The sequence below is a fragment of the Sus scrofa genome, chromosome 2 (assembly GCF_054392235.1).
Source record: "Sus scrofa isolate SSC_HxYL_T2T_F1_AM1 chromosome 2, Sscrofa_HxYL_maternal_Yorkshire_Landrace_v2.0, whole genome shotgun sequence".
Lineage (NCBI taxonomy): Eukaryota > Metazoa > Chordata > Mammalia > Artiodactyla > Suidae > Sus > Sus scrofa.
In genome coordinates, this window is record NC_139384.1 from 37,886,630 (window position 1) to 37,899,828 (window position 13,199).

Here is a 13,199-nt window from a genome sequence, read left to right on the forward strand (position 1 = left end):
ATTAAGGGGCCCCAAGTTTGCCCTAGAGAATTCAGGCCCCATTTCAATTAGAGAAAATTCTCTTTTATCTGTTCTACTTGAAAAACAGATATTGCTGCAGGAAAAAAAATGCCTGTCTGGAAAGCTCTTCATATAATAACTTCCTCCAACGATTAGGTTAAACGACCAGAGGCAAAACAGCCAGTTAGTAACAGAACTGAAAGTGGAATGTCCTTGTGCCCTTTAATTCAGCCTCTGATACTTCCCATCATAATATTGAACTTTTTTTGTTGTCTGTATTTACTGGATAGTATCATCTCCTCTGATCACTGAGATAAATTAAGCTTCTCCATAAAAGCACATGTGCATATACACAGATATAACACCAAAAATATTGAACTAATTGTTAAAAAACACAATTTCTACTATAAGCAGTGCTGAAATTCTCAAACTTGGCATTCATTAGAATCATCAGAAAAATTTATTTAAATCTGTAGTCCTGGGCTTCCAGATCTTGAGATCCTGCTGGGGTAGTGTCAGGAAAGAACTTAAGAATCTGTGTTTTTTATATACATTTTAGTACATGGGGTCATTAGTTATATTTTGAGGCTATTGATTTAAGAAACACACTTTCAATGGTGACCATTTCCCAAAACTGACTGATTATAGACTCATCTTAAAAGGTTTTAAAAATTGTAGATTACTCTGATAAGATTTCTCACTTAGACTCTTCAATACTCGACATTAGTGTTTTAAAATTTTTAAGGAAGCAGAATAAGTAAGCAAATAAAACTGATCTCTGTGGAATTTTGATTTGGGAATGTGTTAGTTGACAATATTGTGTACCTCATGGACATTCCTGGTAGTTTTCTATTAGACATTGTATGCTAAGTTCTCTAAGAGTTAAACATCTCAAGTCACTTTAAATTGAGTTTTCAAGACAAAGCCAATTTTTGTCTTTAAAAATTAGAGTTTACATTTGTTTGGATCACTAACTTAAACTTTGCTTTCACAATTACTGTGTGGATTTATTATTACCCTGCTATTTTTGTAATATTCTTGTAATTTTTGAAAGATCAAACAAATAACCATGAGTAACTTTACATTGGCAAGATATATATAAACTAGGCAGATATTGTTAAGAAAAATCAAAAAGGTTTTTTTGCTTTCTAAAGTTAGAGATTAAAAAAAACTTTTAAAATTTATATATATATATATATATGCACAATATATGGCTGGATAAATATGCCACTTTTCTAGTTGAGTGTTTCATTAGTTAATGTAAACCATACACCGGCTCATAATTTGTTCCTCAAAATATGGTCGGTTCTTCCTTTGCACTAGAATCAACTGGATGCATTTTAGAAGTGAAGATTGCTGTATGGCAGTGGGGTGTGCTGAGGGATGGTGTGAGTATGTGATGGAGGTTGTATGGCACAGAGCTGGCAAGAGGAACAGCATGTAATTCAGGGTACAAAGGGTTAGAGTAGCATAAAATAGCATTAGACACTTAGATTGGTGGTCAACCAGTTGTGTCTGAAATGCCGGTATAATTAATTGTTACTTTATTCATGGAGCAGGGAGTACAGTATAGATTTAAGGCTTTGAATCTAGTTATTTCCTACTATACTCTGGGGAAAAGCAGTACATCCAGAGGTTACCATGTGCTGTCTTACCATCTCTATTCTCAAAGGCAAGTGTGACTCTGGTACCTCTGCTGATGATTTTGTTTGATCTCTTCCCTTTGAATGAAATGTTCCTCTAATTATCCTTCTGGAAACCCCTATGCATCTTAAAATCCAGTTCAAATGCCACATACCTTTTGTTGTTGTTTTCCTTGAAACCTCTCTACTTTCTTTTGAATGAGTAATTCAGCCTTTCATTTTTCTGTTATACGATTGTATTGTCAAGGAGGGGAAATTTCCCCCTCTACCTCTCTTGAGCTCATGTGTCTGGACCAGTAATACAATTGATAAATAGGATTAGTAGATTCATATGAAATAAATAAATGTTAATTTGTATATATGAAGGTCTTGTAGAGATGGGACCAGGCAGTGGTCAAAGCAGGCAGCTTTTGTTAGTCAAAGCAATGATAAATTTGTGAGGTAGTGATCAGACAATGAAACTTTTTTGGTACTTAGAACAGCATTAAAGCAACGTTTGCATTCTACCTGTAAATTAGTGTAGAAGTAATGAGATTTGTTTATATAGGCTTCTCAACCCTGAATTCCCTGACCCTAGTGATCAGTGTCCTACTCTGCAGAGCAGGTATGGGGAGAGCACATTTTCACACAGGAAAGATTTATTTAGCTTTCAGGAAGAGAGCAATCAGGGTCAAAGTGTCCTGCTTGCATTGATGTTTCTTATGTCACTTTAATTCAAAATAATTAATATGGTATTGAGACATATTTTGGGGTAGCTTGCCCAGGGCCCCAACAATATTAACTCTTGATTTTAGCATGTTAATTAAGTCAATGGGTATGAAATTCCTCATTTGTAATATGAGACTTTTTTAACCATATCCATGTCATGCAAGTCTTGGGAGAATTAATTGAAATAACCTCTGCAAAGTGTTAGAAGTGTGTCTGGCAAGTGTTCTGCAAATACTAGCCATTAACTGCTACTCTATGGCACTTGTTACCTTGAATACATCAAGTATTGGCCTACATCTATTTTGCTAGTTAAACAACAAATTTTTAAAGAAAGGAAATGTGCTTACATATAAATGGAGAATGCATCCAGAACAGGAATGTATGTAGTTGTTAGTGAATGTCAACGAGATTTGATAGAAATAGAAAAGTAAAAATTCTAGAGCAGTCCTTTATAGTCCAGAATTAATTAGTTGTATGAGAAATCAGGCATGATAAGGACAAAGGGTTCTGTGAGGGGGTCTTTCTAGGACCTATGCTACATAGACTGCTTTTCTGTCTGACGAGAAGGGTTTGCCAAGTCTATATTTTGTATGTATTTTATTAGGATACTGTATTTATTTGTTAGGGTTGCTGTAACGGAGAAACTTTTTGTCTCACGGTTCTGGAAGTAAGACATAAAAAAATCAAGGTGTCAGCAAAGCTAGTTTCTTCTGAGGCTGTGAGAAACAGTGTGTTCTTCCCCCTCCCCTAGCTTCTGACAGTTGTTGGCAGTCTTTGATACTCCTTGGCTTGTAGAAGCATTACCTGAATCTGTCTTCATTTTTACATGGTGTTTTCCCTGTAGTGTCTGTGTGTCCATGTCCAAATTTCCCCTTTTCATAAGGACACCAGTCATATTAGATTAGGGCCTATTCTAACAGCCTCATTTTAATTGATTGTATCTGCAACAATACAATTTCAAATAAGGTTATGTTTTGGATGTTAGGAATTCATCTATGAATTTTGGTGGGGGGGGGACACAAATGAACCTGCAAAAAGGCAGATTGAAAATCTCAACACAGGTTGTCCTATGTAAATAATTCTCTGCTCATAAAATGTTACATTTAAAAAATTCGTCTACTCCCAAGGCCATTTTACCCAAAGGGACATTGAAATTTCTCAGACCTAAGAAGGATATACCCAATTTACCTGATGCTTTTCTTCTTTTATTTATTTATTTATTTATTTTGCTTTTTAGGGCCACACCCGTGGCATATGGAAGTTCCCAGGCTAGGGTCCAGCCACAGCCATAGTAATGCAGGATCCGAGCCGAGTCTGCACCTACACCACAGCTCATGGCAACACCAGATCCTTAACCCATTGAGTGAGACCAGGGGTTGAACCCACAACCTCATGGTTCCTAGTAGGATTTGTTTCCGTTGCACCAGGATGGGAACTCCCTGCCTGATGCATTTTCTTCTGAATCTTTCATATTTTTCATAATAGCTTTGACTCCAATGTCTGCTTTTATAAGAAGATTTAGTGGACACATTTTAGTTCCAAGGAATTCTGCACAAGTATAATGAAAATAGATATTCAGGTATAATGAAAATATTTATTTTCATAAAGTTCATTTAGCCTTATAAAGAACTTTTATTTTGGGAGTTCCCTTTGTGGCTCAGCGGTTGACAAACCCGACTAGGATCTTGAGGATGCAGGTCCGATCCCTGGCCTCGCTCAGAGAATTAAGGATCTTTTCGTGAGCTGTGGTGTAGGTCATAGAGGTGGCTCTGATTCTGCATTGCTGTGGCTGTGGCTCCAGTTTGACCCCCGGCTTGGAAACTTCCATATGCTGTGGGTGCAACCCTAAAAAATAAAAAACAAACAAAAAAACAAAAAGAAGAACTACTTATGTTTTAATATAACTTCTGCTGAATGACTAGGCCAAGGGAATCATTAAGCTACTATCACATAACATGTATAGATAAAATATAACTCATATAATTTATCCAGGAAGTAAAAAAATATTTTTCTTAAAGTTAGATTAAATAATGGAAAGTACATTGAAAGTTTATGTTGTAGTAAACCTTGATTTTGACATTGGGTGTCTAGGGACATAGGGTAGAACTTAGGAACATTAGATCAAAGTGCCCTGCGGAACTCTAGTTAATTTCCAGCGAACACATGGATCCATAGCCACATAATTTGTAGCTTTGGTATGACCTATCTGTATGCTTTCTTCCCTTTTTTTTTTTTTTTTCCCCTGTAAGCACCCACCTTAATGAGTCTGTGGAAACAGTTCTATCATACAAGACAAGGGTGATTTAGTTGAAGATTGGAGCAATTGTGTTGTATTTGTCTTGTGTCCTTTTTATACTATTCAGAGGTGCAGTCACAAAGATGCACTTTAAGGTAGATAAAATTTAAGGTGAATGTTAAAAAACATTCCTATTTTACAAATAAAGAAATGGAGGCAGAAAGAACTTGTGCAAGTTCCTCAAACATGTATGTTTAACTAGTGACAAAGCCAGAACTTGGACTTCTGAATCCATTTTCATAACAACTAAAGTATACCATTTTTCACTTGTACCAAGAGTTAATTTATTTAATTCCATTTACTCTTGAATTGAATTCAACTAACATTTAAAAGCTGTTAACATAGGAGTTCCCACTGTGGCTCAGTGGGTTAAGAACCTGACATAGTGAAGATGTGGGTTAGATCCCCGGCCTTGCTCAGAGGGTTAAGGACCTAGCCTTGCTGCAAACTGTGGTGTAGGTCACAGATGTAGCTCTGATCCAGTGTTGCTGTGGCCACAGTGTAGGCCTGCATCCGCAGTTTCAATTGGACTCCTAGCCTGGGAACTTCCATATGCTATAAGTGTGATCATAAAAGGAAAAATAAGTTTATCCTGAAATTTTAACCATGAACAATTAGAGGAGATCAGCAATTACTCAACAAATGTTTATTGAGGATTTACTTTCTGCCAGGCCCTCTGCTACACCCGGGGTTATAGCTGCAAATGAGACAGATTCAGCACTAAAAAGGGAAGTAAAGGAGATAATATGAGCCAAAGTACCTTGGCGGGAAGATTGTTTTAAATACAGTGGTTGAAATTTCCCTTTGAGAAGGTGATATTTGGGATGTAACTTCAGTTATAAAACTTTGGTTTTGATAGATACCTAGTGTAAGAGTCCTACGGGCAGTGAGAAAAGCAAATAAAGAAGTAACTTGCCTGGTGTTTGAAATATTAGAGAACTGTACATTGCACTCAAGTCTCAGGGTCAATTTCAGGAGACTTTATGGTTAGGGACAGAGGTTATTTCTACTTGTTCTTCTGATGCCATGACACAACTCCTAACAAGCATAATGGGAAGTCACCAGCTTGTGGTTCCATATTAATTAAATTTGGGGCTCTTAAGCCTCCAAGCCAGGAGAGGTCAAACTCTCCTTGAAAACCAATTAAGATGATTTCTATAAGTAATCAATAGAGGGCGATTCTTCTTATGGAAAAATGTTTCAGAGTTTTTTTTCCCACCTGTAGCAATTTATCATCATGTATAGTTACAGTCTCTTTATGCATATATGAATATCTAAAATAATTTTACGTTACATAAATTGACATCCGCACTTTTAATCTTCCACTCTCTGTCCTACTTATTCTTTTCCTTATAACTTTCCAACACTCAATATAATGTGCATATTTGACCATTATTGTTTAAGGAGTTCCACCATCTACAGAATATGAATTCTTCAAGTACAGAAATTATTATTGTGTTTTGCTCAGTAATGTAGGGTCCAGAAAAATGCTTAATATATGACAAGCATTTTATAGATATTGTTTACGTTAACAAGTTAATGAATAAATGAATTAAAATGGCATTTAGAGACTGGCTACAGATTCAAAGATTTACATATACATATTAAATATAAATATATTTTTTCAGGACCATGGAAGGTGTGAATATTTTAGAAAGATCCCTGTGATTGAACCAAGTCATCTCTTAAACTCTCTTGAGCCTTAACAATCTATGATTCTATGTCACAACCATTTAGTTTAGCATCTACCTCTAAACACACTAAATATATACATCCATACAAATATAAACATGTATAATATACTAAGTAAATATTCTGTTAAGTGTTTTTTAGTTTTACATTAAAATTTTATCTTTTTCTCTTCATGAATCTCTAAAAGGTATACAGGCAAAATGAATATGCTTTCCATTTTTGGTAGCAACCTCTTTGAGATTTAGAAAGTCCTCTAGGAATTTAAACTTCAAAAAATAGTTTAATTAGGTTGAATCTATTTGCTTTGTGAATGTGCAAATATATACTAAGACATCAAACACTTAACTTTATGAGAGGCTTGTCCTATGGAGGAAGAAGCAAGCCTGTTAGTGTGCTTAAGCTTGAAAACCTTAGTTTATAAGGTTTATGCCCAGTCTGTGTATCTGTCCACATAAAACAGGACAGATCTGATTTTGTCCTCCCATACAATTCACAAAGTAAATTTTATTTTAGAATTAAAACTACTTCTACTAATACCCCTACTAATAATTCACACTTTTGTTTAAACTGGGCAGATTTTTGTTAAGTAAAGATAAATCATCTACAGTCAGTGTGTGTGCTAAAGCATTAACTATTCAGTGCAGCATAGAAATAGGAACTGAAATCTAAATCTCCATTTATACTGTTGGCATTTTTTTTCCTTTCTTAATTTTTCTGTTTACAGCGATAACAAATGTATCTTAAAAAAAAAATCTTTCATACTATGCTTTACCCTCAGAATAAGCATTACCCCTAGAAACACACATTACCATAAATGTAGATATGACTCATGCTACTTTGAAAGGAAAAATTGTTTATAATTGAGGATATACTTTAGAAAACTCCTTTCTAAAATAAGAATTTGGTTAAGATTTATTTATTATGATTGTGGCCATCCTTGTTTATAGAGAGAAATTTTGACAAAAAAACTATTTAAATGAAGTCCTATTAATATTAGCAAGTAAAAAATATAACTGTGACTGAATTGATGAAAGTATAAATGAATATCATTGGTAACATAAAAACATACATGTTTATCTCAAACTGCAGTCATATCTGTATCATCCAAATGATATGAAGAAGGAATTAGCGTATATTAACCTTTATGCAAGTTCAATCCTATATTCAGATTTTATGGGAGATACTAACTTTACTTGAGTCAGTCCACTTAATCCTCAAAATAGCCAGTAAAGTACAAAAAATTGAATCTTTTTAGTGACAAAATTGAGACTCAGAGAGAATGAACAAATTGCCTGTAGCTACAAAGTGATGAACATGAGGTGCAAATTGAGTTTTGACTGGCTTAAAATTATTAATCCCGCAGGCATTCTCCATTTGTGTTATATGGGCTGAGAGGATGGCCAGGAGAGAAGGAAGAGAAATCTGGTTAAATATAATTTTTGATTAAGAGCATCTTTGACCAAAAATGTCCTTTTTTCTACAAACTTGTAAATCTCTTGGAAACATCTATATCCTTGTTGCTGACTCAATAAAGTTCAGAAAGTAAATTTATGTGATACATATCATATTTATTTGATGGCTGGGGAGAGCCTTAAGTGATAGTTTGAGACTATCAAATTTCATGTGTCAACATGAGAAACTACCACAGTATTTCTGTGTAAAATGTCTTTATTCTGTTTATATGTTTAGAGTACTCAGAGGCAAACAAGCAAACATATTCTGCCAGAAATGACCATGGGCAATCTTACTCATTTTAACACAGATAGATTTTATATTGGTTTCTTGGTTCCAACACCCCAAACCTAAATGGTAATGAGTAAAATCATGGTAGCACAACATAGTGGCTAAAAACATGGGTTCTGGGGCCTGATTCTCTCAATTTTAATATTGGAGCACCAAGTTAGTAGCTACATAATTTTAGGGAACTTAGTATTTGTCTCAGTTTCCCCATCTATAAAATGGGGTTAACAATAGTACCCACTTCATGGTGTTTTGTTGAAGATTAAACAAATGAAAGAACGCTTTATCTGGAAACATATCTGGGTTTTTATTATCACTATGCAGATCTAGAGAAAGGTGGTTAGTACATTTCTGCAACTCCAGACAAGGCCTCAGTTCTCTGCCTCTGATGTTCTTTGTCTGCAAAAAAGAGAAGAGTAGTCTGGAATCCTCTCTTGGAAGAATGAACAGATTCTCTATCAATTATCAAAGCTTTCAGAGTTCAAGTTCTTATGCATTCAAAGAGATTTGGGCCCAAATTGGAATTGATGAAACAAACAAACAAAAAAATATATATAGGAGCTCCATCAAGGATCAGGGGGTTAAGGACATGAGGTAATCTGCATGAGGATACAGTTTCAATCCCTGGCCTCACTCAGTGGGTTAAGGATCCAGAGCTGCTGCAAGCTTCAGTATAGGTCACAGATGTGACTTGGATCCAGAGTTGCAGAGACTATGCTGTTGGTCTCACGACTCAACCCCTAGCTCAGGAACTTCTGTATACCATAAGTGCACATATAAAAAAAAAAAAAAGGAAAAAAAAATGTGTGTGAATATATATATATGTGTGTGTGTATGTGTATAAGATTCATATATAATACAAAATATTTATTAAAAATATAGATACTGCTGCGATATTTTAGAAACTTCAGAAAGACAACATTAAAAAAAACAAAAACAAACAAAAAAACTGTGTCTTGATGTCAAAGATAGGTATTCCTATCTTAAAGAAACTCACCAAGGCTGTGAAAACTGTCACAATTACCAATTTAACTTACCTAAAAAGTAGAAAACATGGTTTATAGAATGGAGGGATTGGTAAGGCATGTGCTTCAAGCTGTTTTATTTTATACCAGCCAGAATATAAGACACAGCTAAACATGTTTTGACCTATTCAGAAAAGTGGATTCTCAAATAAGAATGACTCAGCATTTTTTGAGATCTCATTTTTCTCCTTCTCTATTAAACTGAATGCTTATTACTCAGGAAGACTGGCCGCAATGACTCTTGTGAAACACCTGTGCCAGAATAGAAAATTCCTTTCCCTAAAGATGCAGTGGAGATGTATGTAGTTAGTGATAGAAGTACAACAAATACTCTGCAGAAAGAAACAATGCCCACACCCAAGTGAATGTGGGGAGAGTACATCAGGCAAAATTAAGCAGGTTTTCTTACTGAAAGTTTATCAGGATCTTCAATACATGCATGGCAGCTATGATACGCAGTGCATTCTGTATTTATGGAATATGTCTCATAGAAGTGATCACATTATGGAAAAAGACTATAGTCAAAAGCTATTTGGCATTTTTAGAATCTGCCCAATGTGGACTGAAGTTCTTCTTCTCTCTCTTAGAACCTTGGGAAACTGACTTAACCCTCTGAACCTCCATTCTCTCATCTATAAATAAGAGATATGGATGTATAGCTTGCAGTCCTGGGTCATCATTTTCTTTTATATCTTACATGCAAGTGATTCATAAAAATATCACTATTCAAAACAGACTTACAGAAGATATTTTATGAAATTTACTAACACTGCACCTGAATATACAGTCTCAGATGAGGTTTTTAAATTTTAATCTAAGTTCTCTCCTTTCTGCGTTTCTTGACTTTTCTCACAGTTTCTGCCAGAAATCAATTCACTCCATTTTGACCATTATTATGCCTCTGCAGATGACTTAGAAATGTATGTCTAGAACTTTATTCAGATCTAACCTCATATTTCTAGCAGCCTATTCAACATCTCTTCCTGGTTGTTTAGCTAAATCACAACATCATGTCAACATTTTATTTGTTTTTGGTTTTTTTTGTCTTTTTGTCTTTTGAGGGCCACACCTGTGGCATATGGAGGTTCCCAGACTAGGGGTCGAATCAGAGCTGTAACCACCAGTTTACACCACAGCCACAACAATGCCAGATCCGAGCCACATCTGCAACCTACAGAACAGCTCAAGGCAACACCGGATCATTAACCCATTGAGCGAGGCCAGGGATGGAACCCACAACCTCATGGTTCCTAGTCGGATTCATTAACCACTGAGCCATGACGGGAACTCCCTATTTGTTGATATTTTATAGCCTTCTATATATTGTAGTTACCTTGAATATATAATAACTGCACAGATATTTATTCATTCATTTATTTATTTATTTATTTAAAACATATTTGCTGAAAACCATGTTCAAGCATTCAAAAAAAAAAAAATTAAGGAGTTCCCGTCATGGCGCAGTGGTTAACGAATCCAACTAGGAACCATGAGGTTGCGGGTTTGGTCCCTCCCCTTGCTCAATGGGTTAAGGGTCCGGCATTGCCGTGAGCTGTGGTGTAGGTTGCAGACGCGGCTTGGATCCCGCGTTGCTGTGGCTCTGGTGTAGGCCGGTGGCTACAGCTCTGATTCAACCCCTAGCCTGGGAACCTCCATGTGCCGCGGGAGCGGCCCAGGAAATATCAAAAAGACAAAAAAAAAAATTAAAACCTATCATAAATAAGGTAATTTTAGTTAAATTGGCTAAAAAGATATAAAACAAAAATACATGCCCATGTAAAAGGCATAGCAGGGTTGTGAAGATACAAAAATCAATAAACTGATATAAATCAGTTAACATCAGTAATAAATATACAAAGGCAATTAAAATTATTAGTGATTATTATTAGTATAGAATATAAGTATTAATTGTAGTTATATTTGTGATTTATTAATATAAATTCTGTAGAACTTTCAATAGAGAAATTTAACATGGTCTCACCATCTAGTTGAACTGTTTCTACTCTTTTCCATCTCTAGTATCTTAAACATGCACAAACATAGAAAAATCATCATTTAAAGAATCTATATCTCAGAGTTCTCTTGTTGTTCAGTGGGTTAAGGATCTGGTGTTGTCACTGCAGCAACTTGGGTTACTGCTGTGGCATATGTTCAGTCCCTGGCCAGGGAACATCAGCATGCCATGGGTACAGCCAAAAAAAATAAAAAAATAAAATTATTTTGTCCTATCCTCACTAATTAAAACTTTTTATTTCAAATGCATAGTCTATTACAAGAATATTTATAGGTTTATAGCCTGGATTCTGCCTATCTCTTGAATCCATGTTACATGTCTCTCTTAATGGATTTTTAAACTCCAGCCACACTAGATTTTGAGGTCATTCTCCCCTTTTCATTAGTTGATTTTGCTTCTCGAGATGAATATAAGATTAATAATGCCATCATAGTATAGTGATTTCAGTCTTCTAAATTGACATCCTCTTTTTAATCCAGGTATCGCTACATCACTTGCAAATCCCAGGGCAAAATGAAATGTAAAGTCTCTCTACTTAAAACAAAAGTTCTTTTAAAAGAAATGTACTAAAATGTAAAGTTTTTTCCTTTTCTTTTTGTTTTTCCTATAGTCTTTCCATTCAAAGGGCCTCACAGAAGCTATATGTGAATGGGGTGGCAAGGAACAGCAAGCATGTACATTGTGAATCTCTCATCTGCTCATGTTCCTGGTCCATTGTCCTGTCAGACTTCAATTGTAAAACAGAGTTAAAAATAAAATCATCAAGAATTTCAAGACAAAAAAAACAGTGCACTAAACTAAGTGTGGACCCTTTTGAATGTGAAGCTTTGTGTAATTGAGTGGGTTCCACACCCAAGAAGTCAGTTCTCCAAACTTCAGATAGTCTGTTTTTCTAAATGCAGTGTGAGTGTCCCTTTAAATGTAGTTCAGGTCATATTCAATGACCTTCCTTTATTCTAAAACTGTATTATTCACCTTTTTAACTATAACACCTATTAGAATGTCTGGCATAGTGAAGGTTTCATAAATATTTGATGAGTAATTTTTAAGAGGATTATAAATCCAGCTTAATTTAACAGATGAGTTTAAATGCAACACTACATTGAGTTTATTAAGCCTCTGTTAATCAGAACTCTTGGTTGCAAATTGCTGAATCCAAATTTAAACTGACTTAAAGACAGAAGAATATTATCTATCCATGTAACTCTGAAGTCATAAGCTACTTTGTTTGCAAGAATATCTGGCTTAATGGACACAAATAACATAGTCAGAATATAATCTCTTTCTCTTGAGTCTGTTCTCTCTTTTTTTTTTTTATTTTGGCTTTATTTTCAAGAGTGAAATGTCCACAGAATAGCCTTGTTTGTTCCTGCGAGTTCTAGATTTTCATCCTTCCATCTTTTCCTACCACCTTCATCCTATTATCTTTTTATGATTAAATGAGAACTTTTGCATTTCAATACTTTCAACAGAACTGTTAAACCTAATTCTAGCTGGCCCAAATTAAATCACAAATATCCATAACTGAACAAACAACTTTGATTCTGTTAGACCAGGTCTAGACCACTGTAATTGGTGAAATATTCCTTAAAAAGAAGTCTGGAATTTTTACCAAAATGGTGATGGTTATTGAACATGGAGTATGTGTGCCTTCATCTTTCTAGATAAACCAAATCATTCTGTGTGATATGGTTGTACCAATATATCCCATTAGTAACTTAATTTGGCAAATTGTAAAACAACTTTTAATGGTACATTTGTGTAAATAACCTTAGGAATGTACTTTGTTTATAGAATTAGTAGTGTCCCTCTTAGGAAAAAAAAAAAAAAAAAAAGCTCCTTGATTTGAGAGTATCTAGAAAATCAAGGATGTATGACAGTCATATCTGTAGACTACAAATTCTGTCACCATAAATGGGGCTGATAAAATAAGTAGATATTGCCTACTCAGTAAGCAGGGACATTTGATCTATTTCTTCAGATTTTCCCACTGGAGAAATATGGGTTTATGAGAGAGTTGAAAACTAATATGTTTCAGAACAGGGATTTGAAGCACAATTACTCCAAAGGATTTAATCAGC

At 35.0% G+C, this 13,199-nt stretch overlaps 1 long non-coding RNA gene across 1 annotated transcript in view; it reads left to right on the forward strand.

The window, feature by feature from the left end:
* The window catches only part of LOC102166247 (uncharacterized), a 463,609-nt gene extending 450,656 nt beyond the window's left edge, over positions 1 to 12,953 (forward strand). Inside the window, exon 9 of the long non-coding RNA XR_014837150.1 lies at positions 11,729 to 12,953. This is a non-coding gene — a long non-coding RNA (uncharacterized LOC102166247). The remainder of the gene's footprint in view (positions 1 to 11,728) is intronic.
* The last annotated feature ends 246 nt before the right edge of the window (positions 12,954 to 13,199 follow it).